General features: G+C 45.3%; 3 non-coding genes across 3 annotated transcripts; all 3 read left to right on the top strand.

Moving 5' to 3' along the window:
- Nucleotides 1-4,669: 4,669 nt before the first annotated feature.
- Nucleotides 4,670-4,741, top strand: Trnae-cuc. Its single transcript has one exon. It is a non-coding gene; the product is annotated as a tRNA-Glu (tRNA).
- A 1,752-nt stretch (nt 4,742-6,493) lies between these two features.
- On the top strand, nt 6,494-6,565 carry Trnae-cuc. Its single transcript has one exon. It is a non-coding gene; the product is annotated as a tRNA-Glu (tRNA).
- Nucleotides 6,566-7,457: 892 nt separating this feature from the next.
- Nucleotides 7,458-7,529, top strand: Trnae-cuc. Its single transcript has one exon. It is a non-coding gene; the product is annotated as a tRNA-Glu (tRNA).
- The last annotated feature ends 8,277 nt before the right edge of the window (nt 7,530-15,806 follow it).

The following is a 15,806-nucleotide window of genomic DNA, read 5'->3' as shown; positions in this document are numbered from 1 at the left end:
GGAACCATCAACATGAAATAGACGGGGAATCCTGCCTTTCAGTTTTCTAGAACCTTACACACGCTAATAATTATTTTTGATAGTTAAACCAGTTTCATAATTTGTTCATTCTTAGTAATAATAAAATCAATTTCATAATTCATTAATCATTTATAATGATAAAGCGAATTTCATAATGTCTTCATTCTCTTTAATTAATAATAAAACCAATTTCATAATTTGAAAGCTCTATTTTATAACAAAACCAATTTAACCAATATCGCTATTTCAGTTTGTTATTATTATTATTTTTTTTTTATAAAGAAATTTCTTAGCCTGAGGGGGGGGGGGGAGCTCCGGGACCTACCCCCCAACGATTATTATTTATAGCATTGTTCCAAACCATTCCTTCGCTGTGTTTCATGCTTCAACTATTTAATTGCTTCTCGCACGATTCAACGGGTTATCATTGTGTTTTAGCTGAGGAATTATATTAGTCGGTAACATCTCGTCAAATAGGAAAGGAGAAATTCACACTACGTGAATGAATAGGCCTACGCTGTGTGCATATATTAGCGACTTCGGAGTAGAGAGTGTATTTATCTTTATTCTATTTTCCATTTTATTTTATTTTATATTCTATATTTTCGCCCGATATTTTTTACCGGTCGAAAGCTAATCGTCCGTCGTGTAGGATACTTGCCAAAAAAAAAAAAAAAAAAAAAAGTTTATAAACATATCCAAGGCGAGTGCTTCATTTCTTTCTTTCTTTCTTTCCTTCTTTCTTTTCCTTGGTCTTTATTTTTTCCTTTTTTTTCGTTTCCGTTGTTTGTTTGTTTTTCTCTCTAGTGCCAACGGCCCCATACATTTCCAAAACAGTTTATTCACCGAAACTATTTTTTTTTTTTTTTTTCTAATTCAATAACTTTTCAAACTACGAAGGCCCTTTCGGCATGGTTGGAATATTCATCTAGTTTTTATTCTGAAATGTAAATATTTCAGACATATATGTAAGTCTTATATCATGGAATATATATTCATACATACATACTGTACATATATATGTACATTTATATACATATACATTTATGTATATTATATATACATACATGCATACATACATACATACATACTTACATTCACACATACATATTACACAAACACACACACACACACACACACACACACACACACACACACACACACACACACACACACACACACACACACATACACACACACACACACACATACACACACATACACACACACACACATACACACACACACACATACATTTTTTTTCTAATTCAAGCCATGATACAAGATGTCAAGATCTTAATAAGTGGTTAATCATGTCTATTATTATAATTTATTTATTTATCTGTTTTAAGAAATCGAGACCTTCCACAAAAAAAAAAAAAAAAAAAAAAAAAAGTTAGAGAGCAAAGAATGGCACTCAACTACTCACTTTGTTTTTAATTAATTCACCTTATTTTTTTTTATTAAAAACCAGCAACATGTGACAAAAAAAAATGCGTTAAAGAGATGAGATCGAAAATAAAATAAATAAATAAAAAGTAAAGAAAAAATATCTTACGATTTAAGAACGCATTAATATGTAATTAATCACAATAATTAATTGAAGTTTTTCATATTCTAAATAAGTCATAGAATATAGATATCTCATTATAATACTTAACCTTCTTTTCTTTCTAAAAATAAGGTGCATAAGGTGAATGACTGGCATTTAAGTATTGTTCCGAATGCGGATATCAGATTTACCTCTATCTCTATCATATATATATACATATATATAATATATATAATATATATATATATATATATGTGTGTGTATATATATATATATATTCATATATATATACACACATATATATATATATATATATATATATATATTGCAGTCACGCGAGACGCAAGGGAGCGAAGTTACCCACCTTTCTATTTGAAAACAATAAGCTTTTCTAAATCCACCACAGCGCCCCTACATGGACCTACTATGTTTCCAACGTCATGCGGACTGCATAATGACGACTACAATTATTGAATCATTTATTTGGAACTCTAATATGAACGAACAATAATGTACGTCAAGATATCACTGTGATACTAAATATAATATTTATCAAAAATGGCACTTGTGTACAGCATATTTAGGTAGTACAAGCAAAACATATTTTGTCTTTGACATACTCGATAAAAACTACCAAAGGAACAATTGCGTCTCCAGTATAAAAAAAAAAAAATAAAAATAATAAAAAAAATCAAACGGTTACCTCCAACACCTTTTACCTGTATGGTTGGTAATAATTAGGCAGATGTATACCTAATTCGAATTTAAAAGTGAGAAGGGAGGGTGAAGGGCTCTAATTTACCAGTAAATGTGGGCAAATTTCTTGCCTTATTTGCCCAAAAATTACCCACTTACCGCATCCCTACGCAAGCCTCTAAAACCAAGGAATAGATGTGATACCCCAGCTAACATAAGGTTGCTTTTGTTTTAACTATATTTGTATTCAGTCTTTTTAAATCCCGTGTGGTGTAGTGGCTAGGATACGCGGCTCTCACCCGCGAGGCCCTGGTTCGATTTTTTACTGACCTTGGTTTGATTTCCACCTTGAGACAGTTTGCTTGTGAAGATGATTTTTTTTTTTTTTGTAAGGCATATTTTAAATCACTGCTAAAACTAACACGACCCGAAGTAGGTCACTGAATGGCTTAAGACAGCTAGTGAGCATGTGTGCCTGGATATGGTTGTGCGATCTGTGGCCTGCTATAGTCGTGCGGCTCTGTCGATACGAGAGGGAACTGTGCTTTGGTTTCTTGTGGGGTCACGCTTATAGCTTTAAATTTTCTATTTATAAAATTAATATTTAGAAATTAAAATAAACTGAACAGTCCGACCCTAACAAAACTTTTACGTGCGATTTCTTTTCTTACTTATTTGATAAGGAAAATAGTCTTGCCACATCTCAGAGGATATTGTACTTCATCAAATTATTTTTTAAATGAAGCTAATAAAAATAAGTAAAAAAAAGAGAGAGACAATAAAGAAGATGAGGATAAGACGAAGTTGATACAAAATAAGCAAGGAATGATAAACATAACGGTATAAGGGAATCAAAGAAAGTGAAAAATGCAGTGACATTTAATAAACTGTTTCCGCCAGATTGGTCCCGTGGGGTATTTTGGCACCAATGATTTGCTTTTGATGAATGCGCTTCCATCGTTGCCGATTCCTGTAATTAAAAAACATATATGAATTTAACTTTAGAATTTCAAACTGTAAATTAGCCATGGGCATCTCTAATGATTTAGATACGAATATGAAGGCAAGCCTACGGAATTTTGTTACCATACTTGCCGAGTGAGGGAAATCTGATCCGAGAGCGCCAACATTAGCTCTATGAGCATGTGGCTCGTTTTCCTAAGGGAGATCCGGCTTATAAGGTCATCTCCGAGAGGGTTGACCCAGGCTGGAGGAGACCAAGGGGAAGGCCACGGAACTCTTGGCTGAAGCAAGTCGATCAGATCTGCCAAGATGTGCTGGGGGTGGGAAAGAATGCTGCATAGAGGCTTGCTCAGAGGGACCCCACGAGGTGGAGGTAAAGGCTGGGCGCGGCAAAGCGCTACCATGCGTATATGCCTGATGATGATGATGATGATGATGATGATGATGATGATGATGATGATGATGATGATGATGATGATGATGATGATGATGATGATGATGATGATGATGATGATGATGATGGTGATGGTGATGATGATGAGGGAAGAACTACGTCGAATGCACCTCTTCGATTCGTCCCAACAGTTAGTTGGTAAATCTTATAACAATGCTTCTTAACTGCAGCTTCTGTCTTGTTCAGAATTAACCCAACGTCAAACATCCCGCTTGGTTTAGTGACTAGAATACCCAGCTCTCAGTTACAGCTAGTTACAAGCTAGTTGAATGTCCATTTCGAAGTGGTTGAGTAGTTCCCTATTATTTTCGGATTTGAATATGAGTTTGTATGAAACTGTGAATGTGTGCGCCTGTGTTTTATTTTGCTAATGGGGTCCTGTGGGCATGACATGCTCTTTTGTATATTGTGTGGAAATGACTGGTTTACTTGGTTTACACGTGATGAGACGCATTTGCGATTTAAACTTCCGAACGAATAAACGAATATTCCGACTGGGCTGAAATATCGTATTAAGTTTAGGGGAACACTAGGAGTATTGTCTGATCAAATTTTACTGATATTGAGGATGTACGGAACTAGTTAGAGCTAATAAGAATAATAACAATAGATGAAAAGAACATAAAAAAAACAGGTTGATAAAAAATATGAGAAAAAGGAACATGACAAGAAGCGAAAAGGGAAGAAAACGAAAAGTAGTACTTTAATAGGAAAAAAAAAATAGCTGTCATGTCCTTAATCCGTTTCAGTAAGGTTTGCTGTAGCCTATTATGGCACTATAAATGATGTGCTTGTGTTTGGTTGCGTAAGGGTAAATAGATTTGCTTCGGTAAAAGTGGGCAATTTTCTTACATTATCTGTCCAAAGAGCGAAAAATTACCCACTTATCGCATCCTTACAAAGGCCACTAAAATCAATATGTTACCATTGCTAATATAATGTTCTCTTCTTTATAACTAGAAAAGTATTTTTATAAAAAGAAATCCCGTGTGGTCTAGTGGCTAGGATACGCGGCTCTCACCCGCGAGGCCCGGGTTCGATTCCCGGCACGGGAATTTTTCACCGTGCGTAACCTGAGCTTGGTCTGATTTCCACTTATAATTACATATTCAAACTAACCCAAGCTGAAGTAGGTTCATGATTCCTGAATGAGAGAGAGCTAGTGTGCGTTTACCTGTGGACGTGTCTGTGTGCTTGTATGACTGTGGATGTCACATCCTGACATACACTATTAGGGGGGTATCTGTCCCCTGGCTTCTTGTGAAGACCCTTATAACTCATTTTTCTAAATATAAAACTAATATTTCGATTCCAAATAAATAATGAGTGCATATTCCGACCATGACAAAAACAAATTCATGATGTATTTTTTTTTTTTTTTTTTTAAGGAAAATAGAGCTTTGACACATCCATTTCCCAAAAACTAAGAAGTTAAAAAGAACTTCACCAAACAATTGGAATTTTCAAAGATAATACAAATTATAAATAAAATAAAGTGGTACATATAAAAAGATAGAGTATAAGACGAAGAAGTTGCTCGAAAGTGATCAACATGCGATAGAAAAAATTGCCGAATTGAAATTGTCATGTGTGACGCTGAATAAACTGCTTCATCCGGATTGGTCGCGGGGTATTTTGGCGCCGATGACTTGCCTTTGATGACCGCGCTTCCGTCGCGGCCGATTCCCGGCTCCGAGCCTTCGCTGGCTTGCATGACGATGACGTCCGCCTTTGAATGTCCTTTGTCAACATACATATCCTTTGTCTGAAGTCTGTTGCAGCTGTTGCTTCTGAAGTGTAACTGAGAGTGGAAGACGTCAGCGGCCGAAGAGCACCAAGGATCTACCGTTGATTGGAAAAAAAAAAAAAAAAAAAAAAAAACGAAGCCTAGAAAAACTAACTGTAGTCAAAAATAAAAAATAAACGAAACAAGAGGATTATCACTAGCATTTCAAACTGTGCAAATCAGGCAAGGGTGTATCTATTGTCCTTGTTGAAGAGTGGGCGTGGCAGGGCTCGAACTATGCAGATAAGCTTGGGGCATTTTCTTACCATACTTGCCAAGTGAAGGAGGAACTTTGCTGTATACAACTCTTCTGTTCGTCCCCGCAGTTTGGGGGTAAGTCTTATAACATTTCCCTTCTTTGATTCCTTCTTAACCAGGATTAGCACTACACCAATGCATCCTGTCTGGTCTAGTGGCGAGGATACGCGGCTCTCATCTGCGAGGCCGGACACAGCATCCTCTTCGGTTCATTGCATAGAAATATCTTGTTTGCAATTTTGAATCTTAAATTCCGACAATGCTGAAATGGAGAGTTTAAAAGTTAAGTAATTAATAAATATTTCCTGTTTCTGTTTCCGTTGATAAATCGTTCGTAATTTTGTATGCTATACCGAAAAGAGGTGTTTTTAAGAATTGTACTTGATCAAACTCTGATATTGAGATTCACGCAGCTAATAGAATACTAAAACAACAGAAATGAACGTTAGAAAAAAACAAGTTGATAAAAAAGAGAAAAGAGAGCAGAGATCATGACAAGAAGCGAAAGAATAAAAAGAAAATAAATAAGTAGCAGCATTTGAATAGAAACAAATATTCACATTCTTAATCCGTTTCAAGAAGGTTTGTTGTAGGCTATCTTGGACCTACGATGATGTGCAACGATTTGGCTGCAACTTGCTGTCAAAAGCGGGCAAATTTCTTCCCAAATTTGCGCTAAGGGAGGAATTTTGCCGAAGGACTAGTGGGGAGTTGCGCCGGCTGGTTAGCCCCTAAATTTAGACCACAAGTAATTCTTAAGAAATCCCGTGTGGTCTAGTGGCTAGGATACGCGGCTCTCACCCGCGAGGCCCGGGTTCGATTCCCGGCACGGGAAGAATTTTAGAATGTGCCATGTATACATGTATACATATCTTTCTGTGCCATCACTCACACGCACAAACACACACGCGCACGTGCGCGCACACACACACACACACATACATACTGCATATATATACATAGGTGTGTGTGTGCGTTTGTATATTGAAATTGCCAAGGAATGTTATTCTCGGCCTACCCCGTGCTTGCGTGCCTTTATGTTTTCCGCTTGGGCTAAGGTTTTCTAATGTGCTTTTACGGTTTGCAAGTCCGAGGTATACTAGTTGTCGCACTCGGATCAATTCTAGAACCTAGAACCGACTCTTCTAATATATTCCGACAATGCTGAAATGGAGAATTTAAAAGTTAAGTGATTAATGAATATTTTCAGTTACTGTTTCCGTTGATAAATCGTTCGTAATTTTGTATGCTTTAAAAGGTGTTTTTAAGAATTGTACTTGATCAAACTCTGATATTGAGATTCACGGAGCTAATAGAATATTAAAACAACAGAAATGAACGTTAGGAAAAAACAACAAACGGATAAAAAAAAAAAAAAAAAAAAAAAAAAAAAAAGAGAGCATGACATGAAGCAAAAGACGAAAAAGAAAACAAATAAGTAGCAGCACTTGTATCGAAAAAAACTGTCACATTCTTAATCCGTTTTAAGGTTTGTTGTAGGCTATTTTGGACCTACGATGATGTGCTTTTGACTGGTTGAGAAAGGGAAATAGATCTGAACTCTCGCCAGCCCCAGTGCATCGGCGATTTAGGACAAGGGCCAGGCAGTAAGGCAGGAACTGGGGGGGGGGGGGGCGCTGAGGGATGAATTTTGCCGAAGGACTAGTGGGGAGTTGCACCGGCTGGTTAGCCCCTAAATTTAGACCACAAATAATTATTTAAGGAAATCCCGTGTGGTCTAGTGGCTAGGATACGCGGCTCTCACCCGCGAGGCCCGGGTTCGATTCCCGGCACGGGAAGAATTTTAGGAAGTGCCATGTATACATATCTTTCTGTGTCATCACTCACACGCTCAAACACACACGCGCACACACGCACACACACATACATATACTACATATGTATACATAGGTGATTGTCAGGCTTTTCCTAACCCCCTTTTTTTCCACCTCCCATTCCTTACCCTTCCCCTCTTCCTTTCCCTCTCCTAGCCCCTGTGCCTCTTCCTTTCCCTCCCCTAGCCCCTGTGCCTCTTCCTTTCTCTCTCCTAGCCTCTGTGTCTCTTCCTTTCCCTCTCCTAGCCTCTGTGTCTCTTCCTTTCCCTCTCCTAGCCTCTGTGTCTCATCCTTTTCATCTCCTAGCCTCTGTGTCTCTTCCTTTCCCTCTCCTAGCCTCTGTGTCTCTTCCTTTCCCTCTCCTAGCCTCTGTGCCTCTTCCTTTCTCTCTCCTAGCCTCTGTGCCTCTTCCTTTCTCTTTTCTAGCCTCTGTGCCTCTTCCTTTCCCTCTCCTAGCCTCTGTGCCTCTTCCTTTCCCTCTCCTAGCCTCTGTGTCTCTTCCTTTCCCTCTCCTAGCCTCTGTGTCTCTTCCTTTCCCTCTCTTAGCCTCTGTGCCTCTTCCTTTCCCTCTCCTAGCCTCTGTGTCTCTTCCTTTCCCTCTCCTAGCCCCTGTGCCTCTTCCTTTCTCTCTCCTAGCCTCTGTGTCTCTTCCTTTCTCTCTTCTAGCCTCTGTGTCTCTTCCTTTCCCTCTCCTAGCCTCTGTCTCTCTTCCTTTCTCTCTCCTAGCCTCTGTGCCTCTTCCTTTCCCTCTCCTAGCCTCTGTGCCTCTTCCTTTCCCTCTCCTAGCCTCTGTGTCTCTTTCTTTCCCTCTCCTAGTCCCTGTGCCTCTTCCTTTCTCTCTCCTAGCCTCTGTCTCTCTTCCTTTCCCTCTCCTAGCCTCTGTGTCTCTTCCTTTCCCTCTCCTAGCCTCTGTTTCTCTTCCTTTCCCTCTCCTAGCCTCTGTGTCTCTTCCTTTCCCTCTCCTAGGCCCTGTGCCTCTTCCTTTCCCTCTCCTAGCCCCTGTGCCTCTTCCTTTCCCTCTCTAGCCTCTGTGTCTCTTCCTTTCCCTTTCCTAGCCTCTGTGTCTCTTCCTTTCCCTCTCCTAGCCTCTGTGTCTCTTCCTTTCCCTCTCCTAGTCTCTGTGTATCTTCCTTTCCCTAACCTAGGCTCTGTGTCTCTTCCTTTCCCTTTCCTAGCCTCTGTGGCTCTTCCTTTCCCTTTCCTAGCCTCTGTGTCTCTTCCTTTCCCTCTCCTAGCCTGTGTGTCTCATCCTTTTCATCTCCTAGCCTCTGTGTCTCTTCCTTTCCCTCTCCTAGCCCCTGTGCCTCTTCCTTTCTCTCTCCTAGCCTCTTTGTATCTTCCTTTCCCTAACCTAGCCTCTGTGTCTCTTCCTTTCCCTCTCCTAGCCTCTGTGGCTCTTCATTTCCCTTTCCTTGCCTCTGTCTCTTCCTTTCCCTCTCCTAGCCTCTGTGTCTCTTCCTTTCCCTCTCCTAGCCCCTGTGCCTCTTCCTTTCTCTCTCCTAGCCCCTGTGCCTCTTCCTTTCCCTCTCCTAGCCTCTGTGTCTCTTCCTTTCCCTCTCCTAGCCTCTGTGTATCTTCCTTTCCCTCTCCTAGCCTCTGTGTCTCTTCCTTTCTCTCTCCTAGCCTCTGTGCCTCTTCCTTTCTCTCTCCTAGCCTCTGTGCCTCTTCCTTTCTCTCTCCTAGCCTCTGTGCCTCTTCCTTTCTCTCTCCTAGCCTCTGTGTATCTTCCTTTCCTTCTCCTAGCCTCTTCCTTTCTCTCTCCTAGCCTCTGTGCCTCTTCCTTTCTCTCTCCTGGCCTCTGTGGCTCTTCCTTTCTCTCTCCTAGCCTCTGTGCCTCTTCCTTTCTCTCTCTTAGCCTCTGTGCCTCTTCCTTTCTCTCTCTTAGCCTCTGTGCCTCTTCCTTTCCCTCTTAGCCTCTGTGCCTCTCTTGGCCTAGCCTAGCATCTGTTCTTTTTTTTTTTTTTTTTTTTGTCTTACTTCAGTTGCTCTTTTCTTTTATTCTCTTATTCTCATTCTACAATACAAATTGTATTATAAATATTTTTTTTATCGAAAACTTTGTATTCCTTTGTTGCCGGGCACGGCAAAGGTCGCGGGCTCGCGCCACGCAGCCGGCCGGGGGCCGCCGGGGTAACCATTCCCCGTGCCGCCCCGCTTCTCGGTCGGTTTGTGGCCCTGCCCTTCACACAGGCGACCGCTCCCGTCTAGACGTCCGGAATGGTTTCCGAGTACCGCCCCCCCCCCCCCCCCCTCACTGAGGTGAAACAACCTTTGGATGGTTGCTTCAGAGGGATGAAAGGAACCAGCTGGCAAAAGGACAAAACCCCCCTTCCCTCACTGAGGTGAAACAGCCTTTGGATGGCTGCTTCAGAGGAAAGGGGGAAACACATAGAAAAGACACAGGCCCTTTCCTTCCTCATTGAGGTGAAACAACCTTTGGGTGGTTGCTTCAGAGGAATGTAAGGAACTGCCTGGCAAGAACGCAAAACCTCCCTTCCCTGACTGAGGTAAAACAGCCTTTGGGTGGCTGTTTTAGAGGGAAGGGTGAACTACTTTGAAAAGACACAGGTCCTTTCCTTCCTCACTGAGGGGAAACAACCTTTGGGTGGTTGCTTCTGAGGGATGAAAGGAACCAGCTGGCAAAAGTGCAAAACCTCCCTTCCCTCACTGAGGTGAGGCAGCCTTTGGATGACTGTCTCAGAGGGAAGGAGGAATCCCTTTGAAAAGACACAGGTCCTTTCCTTCCCCACTGAGGTGAAACAACCTTTTTCAGGGGAACGAAAGGAAGTGCCTGACAAGAACGCAAAACCTCCCTTCCCTCACTGAGGTGAAACAGCCTTTGGGTGGCTGTTTTAGAGGGAACTACTTTGAAAAGACACAGGTCCTTTCCTTCCTCACTGAGATGAAACAACCTTTGGGTGGTTGCTTCAGAGGGATGAAAGGAACTGCCTGGTAAAAGTGCAAGACTCCTCTTCCCTCACTGCGGTGAAGCAACCTCTGGGTGGCTGCCTCAGAGGGCTGAGCAAAAGGGCTCCAAACAATGATGTCTCGTAGGTGGAAGGGCATCCCCTCTGGTCTCTCCCCAGGGGTTTACACCTACCCACGCGTTTGCCGTGCGTGGCAGCCTTGTGCGCTGTGGAGACGGGAGTCCTGGAGGTTGAGCGATGCCGTGAACGAGTACGCCCTGTGGCTAGCAACACGCCTCTTTGGTCCTCTATTCCAGCAAGACAGGCGGCCTGATCCCGGCCCGGTCACGGTCAATCGGCTGGTCTCCCCCGGGAGGCTAGGGTCAAGCAGTCATGCCGCCATTGGCACTCACAATGGTCCGTGAGCGCCGTCACAATGGCTATTGGCTGCGTATATCCTCTCATCACTCCTGTTGCTGTTAGACACTGGTTCTGACACTCAGCTTCCCCTTGTTGGACTCCGTGGTGGGTGGGGGCGTGAGAGGATGAAGCACTTACCAATTCATGGAAAAAATAATCAAACACCCCCCTCAGACTGACAAAAATGTTGACGAACCGCGCAAGGCCCAGACCACGGTAGTCACCATGAAGGCATATGTGCCTTCTTGTGGCAAAAAAAAAGCCCCATGCACAGGATGACACTGTCACCCCTGCTGCTAAGGTGGACAAGACCGAAGCCAATGGGTCTGTCCACCGAATAGTCAAAGATCTTGACTCGCGAGCTGGCCTCTCCAGGCCAACAGCTAAGCCAGGGAGGCCCCTGAGTTCACATACAAAGAGGAAAAGAGGGACACAACAGCCAAATGTCCCAACTGTGCCAAGAAGCATCATGCCTGGAGCCTGACTTGCTCTGTCAGGAAAAAGGCGGCCCTCAGGCGACAAGAGGTTGCTCAAAACCGACCAGACTTTGTTCCTGCCCCACCGGGCACCCATGTCTGGGGAAGGAACAAAAGCGAAAAGGCCTCCCGATCTCCTAAAAGGAAGGAGGCCGCCCCCCAGCCGACACCGGATGTCTCCAACAAAAAGGAGTTTCCGACAATGCCAAAGGTGCAGAAAAAGAAACTAAAGAAAAAAGTTTCTAAGATCATCTCCTCTTTGACGAGGACGATATGACTCTCCTGTTAACTGCTGTTGTCACAGCAGTAGCAACAGCCCTGGGGAGGTCGAGTGAGGAGGCCGAGAAGGCAGTTTCGGTCGCCATGACAGCAATGACCCAGACTGTCGCAGCCCTGAAGGGAAGAAAGCTGGCTAGAGCAAAACCAGCCTCACCCTCACCCCAGGACGAGACTCCCCTCCCCACTCTAAACCAGGCCATGCCTTCACAGGCAGAGCCAAAACAGGCTGAATCTGTGCAGCCAGAGCCAGATCACGCTGACCTTGCCCAGGCAAGGCCAGCAAGGCCAGCCAAGAAAAAGCCTGAGAGAAAAGCCGAACCAACCAAAGTCAGAGCTACCAAAGGCTCTCCACCTCCCAGTGGACCCAAGGTTAGCCTGACAACAGACGAGGAGCCCTCAACCAGCGAGGACCTCGCAATGGAGCTGTCAGACTCCGACGATGTCTCTGATGTAACTATCACTGAGTAACATCATGACACACCATCTAAGCATCCTACAGTGGAATATCAATAGCTTCTCTGCAAAGAACGCTTTTCTCCAAGCAGTAGTGCGATCAAGGAACATTGACATTGTCATGCTCCAGGAGACATTAACAGTGGACACTGTTCGCTTCTCAGGGTACCATGCCTTCAGACTGCCACGAACGCCTGGCAAGAGAGGCTTGATCACCCTTGTGAGAGCAACAACCCCTTGCTCCGCAATAGCCGATGCATCGCACTGTGGAGACGATGTTGAATCCCTTGCTGTCGAGGTTCACCTGGCCGGGGGGCCCCTCAAACTGTACAATGTGTACAGCCGGCCACGCTGTAGAAGCTTAGACATCAGCCAGGTCTGTGCTTCTGCTGCACACGACCGAGTGATCATAGGGGGAGACTTCAATGCACACCACCCCATCCTGGCTCCCTGCTGGGCACCGGATGCGGCCGGCTATCACATAGCCGACGTGCTAGAGACATTCCCTGAGATCGCTCTCCTCAACACCTAAGGGCCAACGCATGTCAGAGGAGGGGTCCTAGACCTCACCCTGGCCACTGCGACTCTGGTGGGGAGGATTGGCTGGTGTGTCGATGAGACCGTCACAAGTGACCATTACGGCACTATAGCTACCCTCATGGATGCTGGCCCAGCCGAAATCCTAAGACCGAATCCAAGATGGAAAACAGACAAGGCCAACTGGCAGGCGTTTCAAAACGCCTTGGCCCTCTGTCTGAGATGCAACGATCCCCCACAAAGCGAAAATGTGGAAGTGCTTGAAGCTAGCCTGCTAAACGCCATGAATAAAGCAGCCTCACAGACCACACCCAAAACTCGGCCTGGGTCCAGAAGTCACAAAGACGCCTGGTACTTCAATGACGAGATCAGGGAGGTCAACCACAGGGTGAACATGTGCCGAAAACTATTCCGAAGGCAAAGAACCCCTGACAACTTATCCCTCCTAAGGGAAGCTGTCACGGATGCCAAGGAAACTGCCAACAGTCAGGCAGGAAAAGTGGCTGGAATGGTGCGAGTCCTTCGACCACCAAACCACCCTTTCAGAGCTGTGGCAACGGGTCAAGCGAGCTACCAGCCGCTCAGCCCCGAGGTGCACCCATCACGACCCCCAAGCAAAGGCTAACAGACTGGCGCACGAGTTTCTCTGCGAGAACGAGCAGCAACAGTCTGCCAGCCGAGCTGAGGGCAAGACAAGAGCATCTACAGCCAGACAGACACGCTCAGATCAGAGAAAGGGCAGCCGAACCCGATAACTCAGACGTTATCTTTTCTCTGAGGGAACTAAGGAAATCCTATAAAACCAGTTCCAACACAGCCCCGGGCTCTGATGGGATCTCGTACCCCATTATCTCCCACCTAGGACTAGCAGGTGAGTGTGCACTCTTGCAACTCATCAACAAGTCCTGGGAAACTTCCACTCTACCCCAGAGTTGGAAGAGGGCTACCATAGTTCCCGTCCCAAAACCAAAGGAGCCGGGGAAGTACCGCCCCATCTCTCTGCTCAGCTGCCTGGCCAAGACGGCTGAGAGGATGATAATAAACCGGCTTCAATGGAAAACAGGACCCCCGCACGAACACCTTCACGGGTTCACAAGGGGCATGGGCACAGCACACAGCATAGCCACGCTCTTAAGTACAATCAGCAAGGGCCCAGCTGTGGTGGTATTCCTTGACCTGGAGAAGGCTTTTGAACTGGCAAGTCCGCTTGCCATTCAGGAAAGCCTGATCCAGAAGGGAATCAGAGGAAAGCTCTTGGCTTGGATAGGTGACTACTTCAGGAACAGGACTGCCAATGTCAAATTCCAGGGTCACCTATCGCAGCACATGCCGCTCGAAAATGGAACGCCACAGGGTGGGGTTCTCAGTTCAGCCCTATGCAACACTTTAATGTCCTGCATCCTCAACATAAACCTCCCAGTGGGGTGCCAGATCATCTCGTATGCAGACGATCTCGCTATCACCTCCACTGGACCACGCAGCCAGAATAAAGCCCAGCGTTGTCTGGACCTCGTGTCAGAGGAGTGTTGTAGGACAGGACTAAAGATCTCTGCAGCCAAATCCAAAGCCATGGCTCTGAGACAGAGAGTTCGAGGCACAAGACTGAAAATCCAGGGAGTGGAATTAGAATGGGTCAAGGACTACCTATACCTTGGGGTAAGGATAGACCGGACCCTCTCCTTCCATAAGGAGGTCTAGTACCTGGTTGACCGAACCAAAGCAAGACTTTCCGTCATGAGAGCAATGACTGGGAGACGCATAGGGGCCAGACACAAAGTACTAAGATCATTCTATGTACATGCTGTCCGCCCCATTGTGGACTATGCCTCAGTCGCTCTAATTGCTGCAAAGAAAAAGCACACAGACAAATTAGAAACAGTCCAAAATGAAGCTGCCAGGATCATTCTGGGTGCCCCGAGGTGGACGAAGGTCCTCAACCTCCTGATGGAGGCAAACCTTCTTCCCCCTGGACTCACGAATCGATCTAACGGCAACACAATTCCTGTCAAAGGTCATCCAGGCTCCCAGGAACACAAGCCTAAGACTAAAATTAGTCAGATGCCTCGAACAAGACAACGAGCTTGTTGCAAACAACTCCTGGCTGTCTCATACAGCCAGGGTGTTGATACGCCATCAGCTCAAAGAACAGCTTCTTGCTAAGGGCATGGACTCCCCCCATCCCGACTTTGCCGAAGCCCCGCCGTGGGCACTGAGCCTGATAGAGTTCAACATAATGAGCCTGTCAATGAAAAAGAGCCTATACCCCATGCCTAGCCTAAAGGCAGAAGCCCACAGGGTCATTGCAGCCATCACTCCTCCGGGTAGTAGAACATACTACACAGATGGATCGGTCCATCCCTTGAGCCACACTGCAGGCGCCGGCTTTGCAGCTAGGGATGCCACGCGATCCATGAGGGTAACAGACAACGCCTCCTCTCTACAGGCAGAGGCAGTTGCAATCATGGGAGCCCTAGGCCACGCGTCCCTAAGGGAAGGACACGTGGTCATACACACAGACTCCAGGGCAGCCATTGACTGTCTTCAGCACAGCTCACCCACAGACAACATCTACCTACTGACCATGATTCTCACAATGGCACAGAGAATTCTTGCTCAGGGTAGAAGAATTATCATCAACTGGGTCCCAAGCCACATCGGCATCAGAGGGAACGAGCTTGATGTCAGACTAGCCGGCGCTGGCAGGGGTATGCCCCCAAATCCCATGACGATAAAACCGAGCCAAAAATTACTTATGGAGAAGTGTGCCTTGGTTGGTCGTACCTTCCTACGGCAGCTCCACAGAGAGGAAACGAGAACCTCCCCCTCGGCCAGCTGGTACTCAGACGCCATAGGCTATGAACCACTGGAATTCTCTGAAGTAAGCAACATAGGTACCGAAGTCATTCTTCACAGAATGCGCCTAGGTTACCACTGTGCATGGCAGATTATCCCAACAATCGAACGCGATGAATGGTGCTGCAAGCACTGCGGCGAGCCGAACGCCACACTAGTCCACTACCTAGAAAATTGTGACCATACACAATTCCTGAGACATGGACCGCCCACAACAGCCGCCGTGCTGGTAAAGAGGCTATGCGAAATGCTTACACCATGGCGGCAGGAGCGCTTAATGGCAATCCCGCCGCCACGGTAAGCACCGAGTGTCAGAC

Source organism: Penaeus chinensis, chromosome 8, assembly GCF_019202785.1.
Source record: "Penaeus chinensis breed Huanghai No. 1 chromosome 8, ASM1920278v2, whole genome shotgun sequence".
In the NCBI taxonomy this organism is placed as follows: Eukaryota; Metazoa; Arthropoda; class Malacostraca; order Decapoda; family Penaeidae; genus Penaeus; species Penaeus chinensis.
The sequence above is the reverse complement of the archived record's forward strand: the minus strand, read 5'-3'. Positions and strand labels throughout refer to the sequence as shown.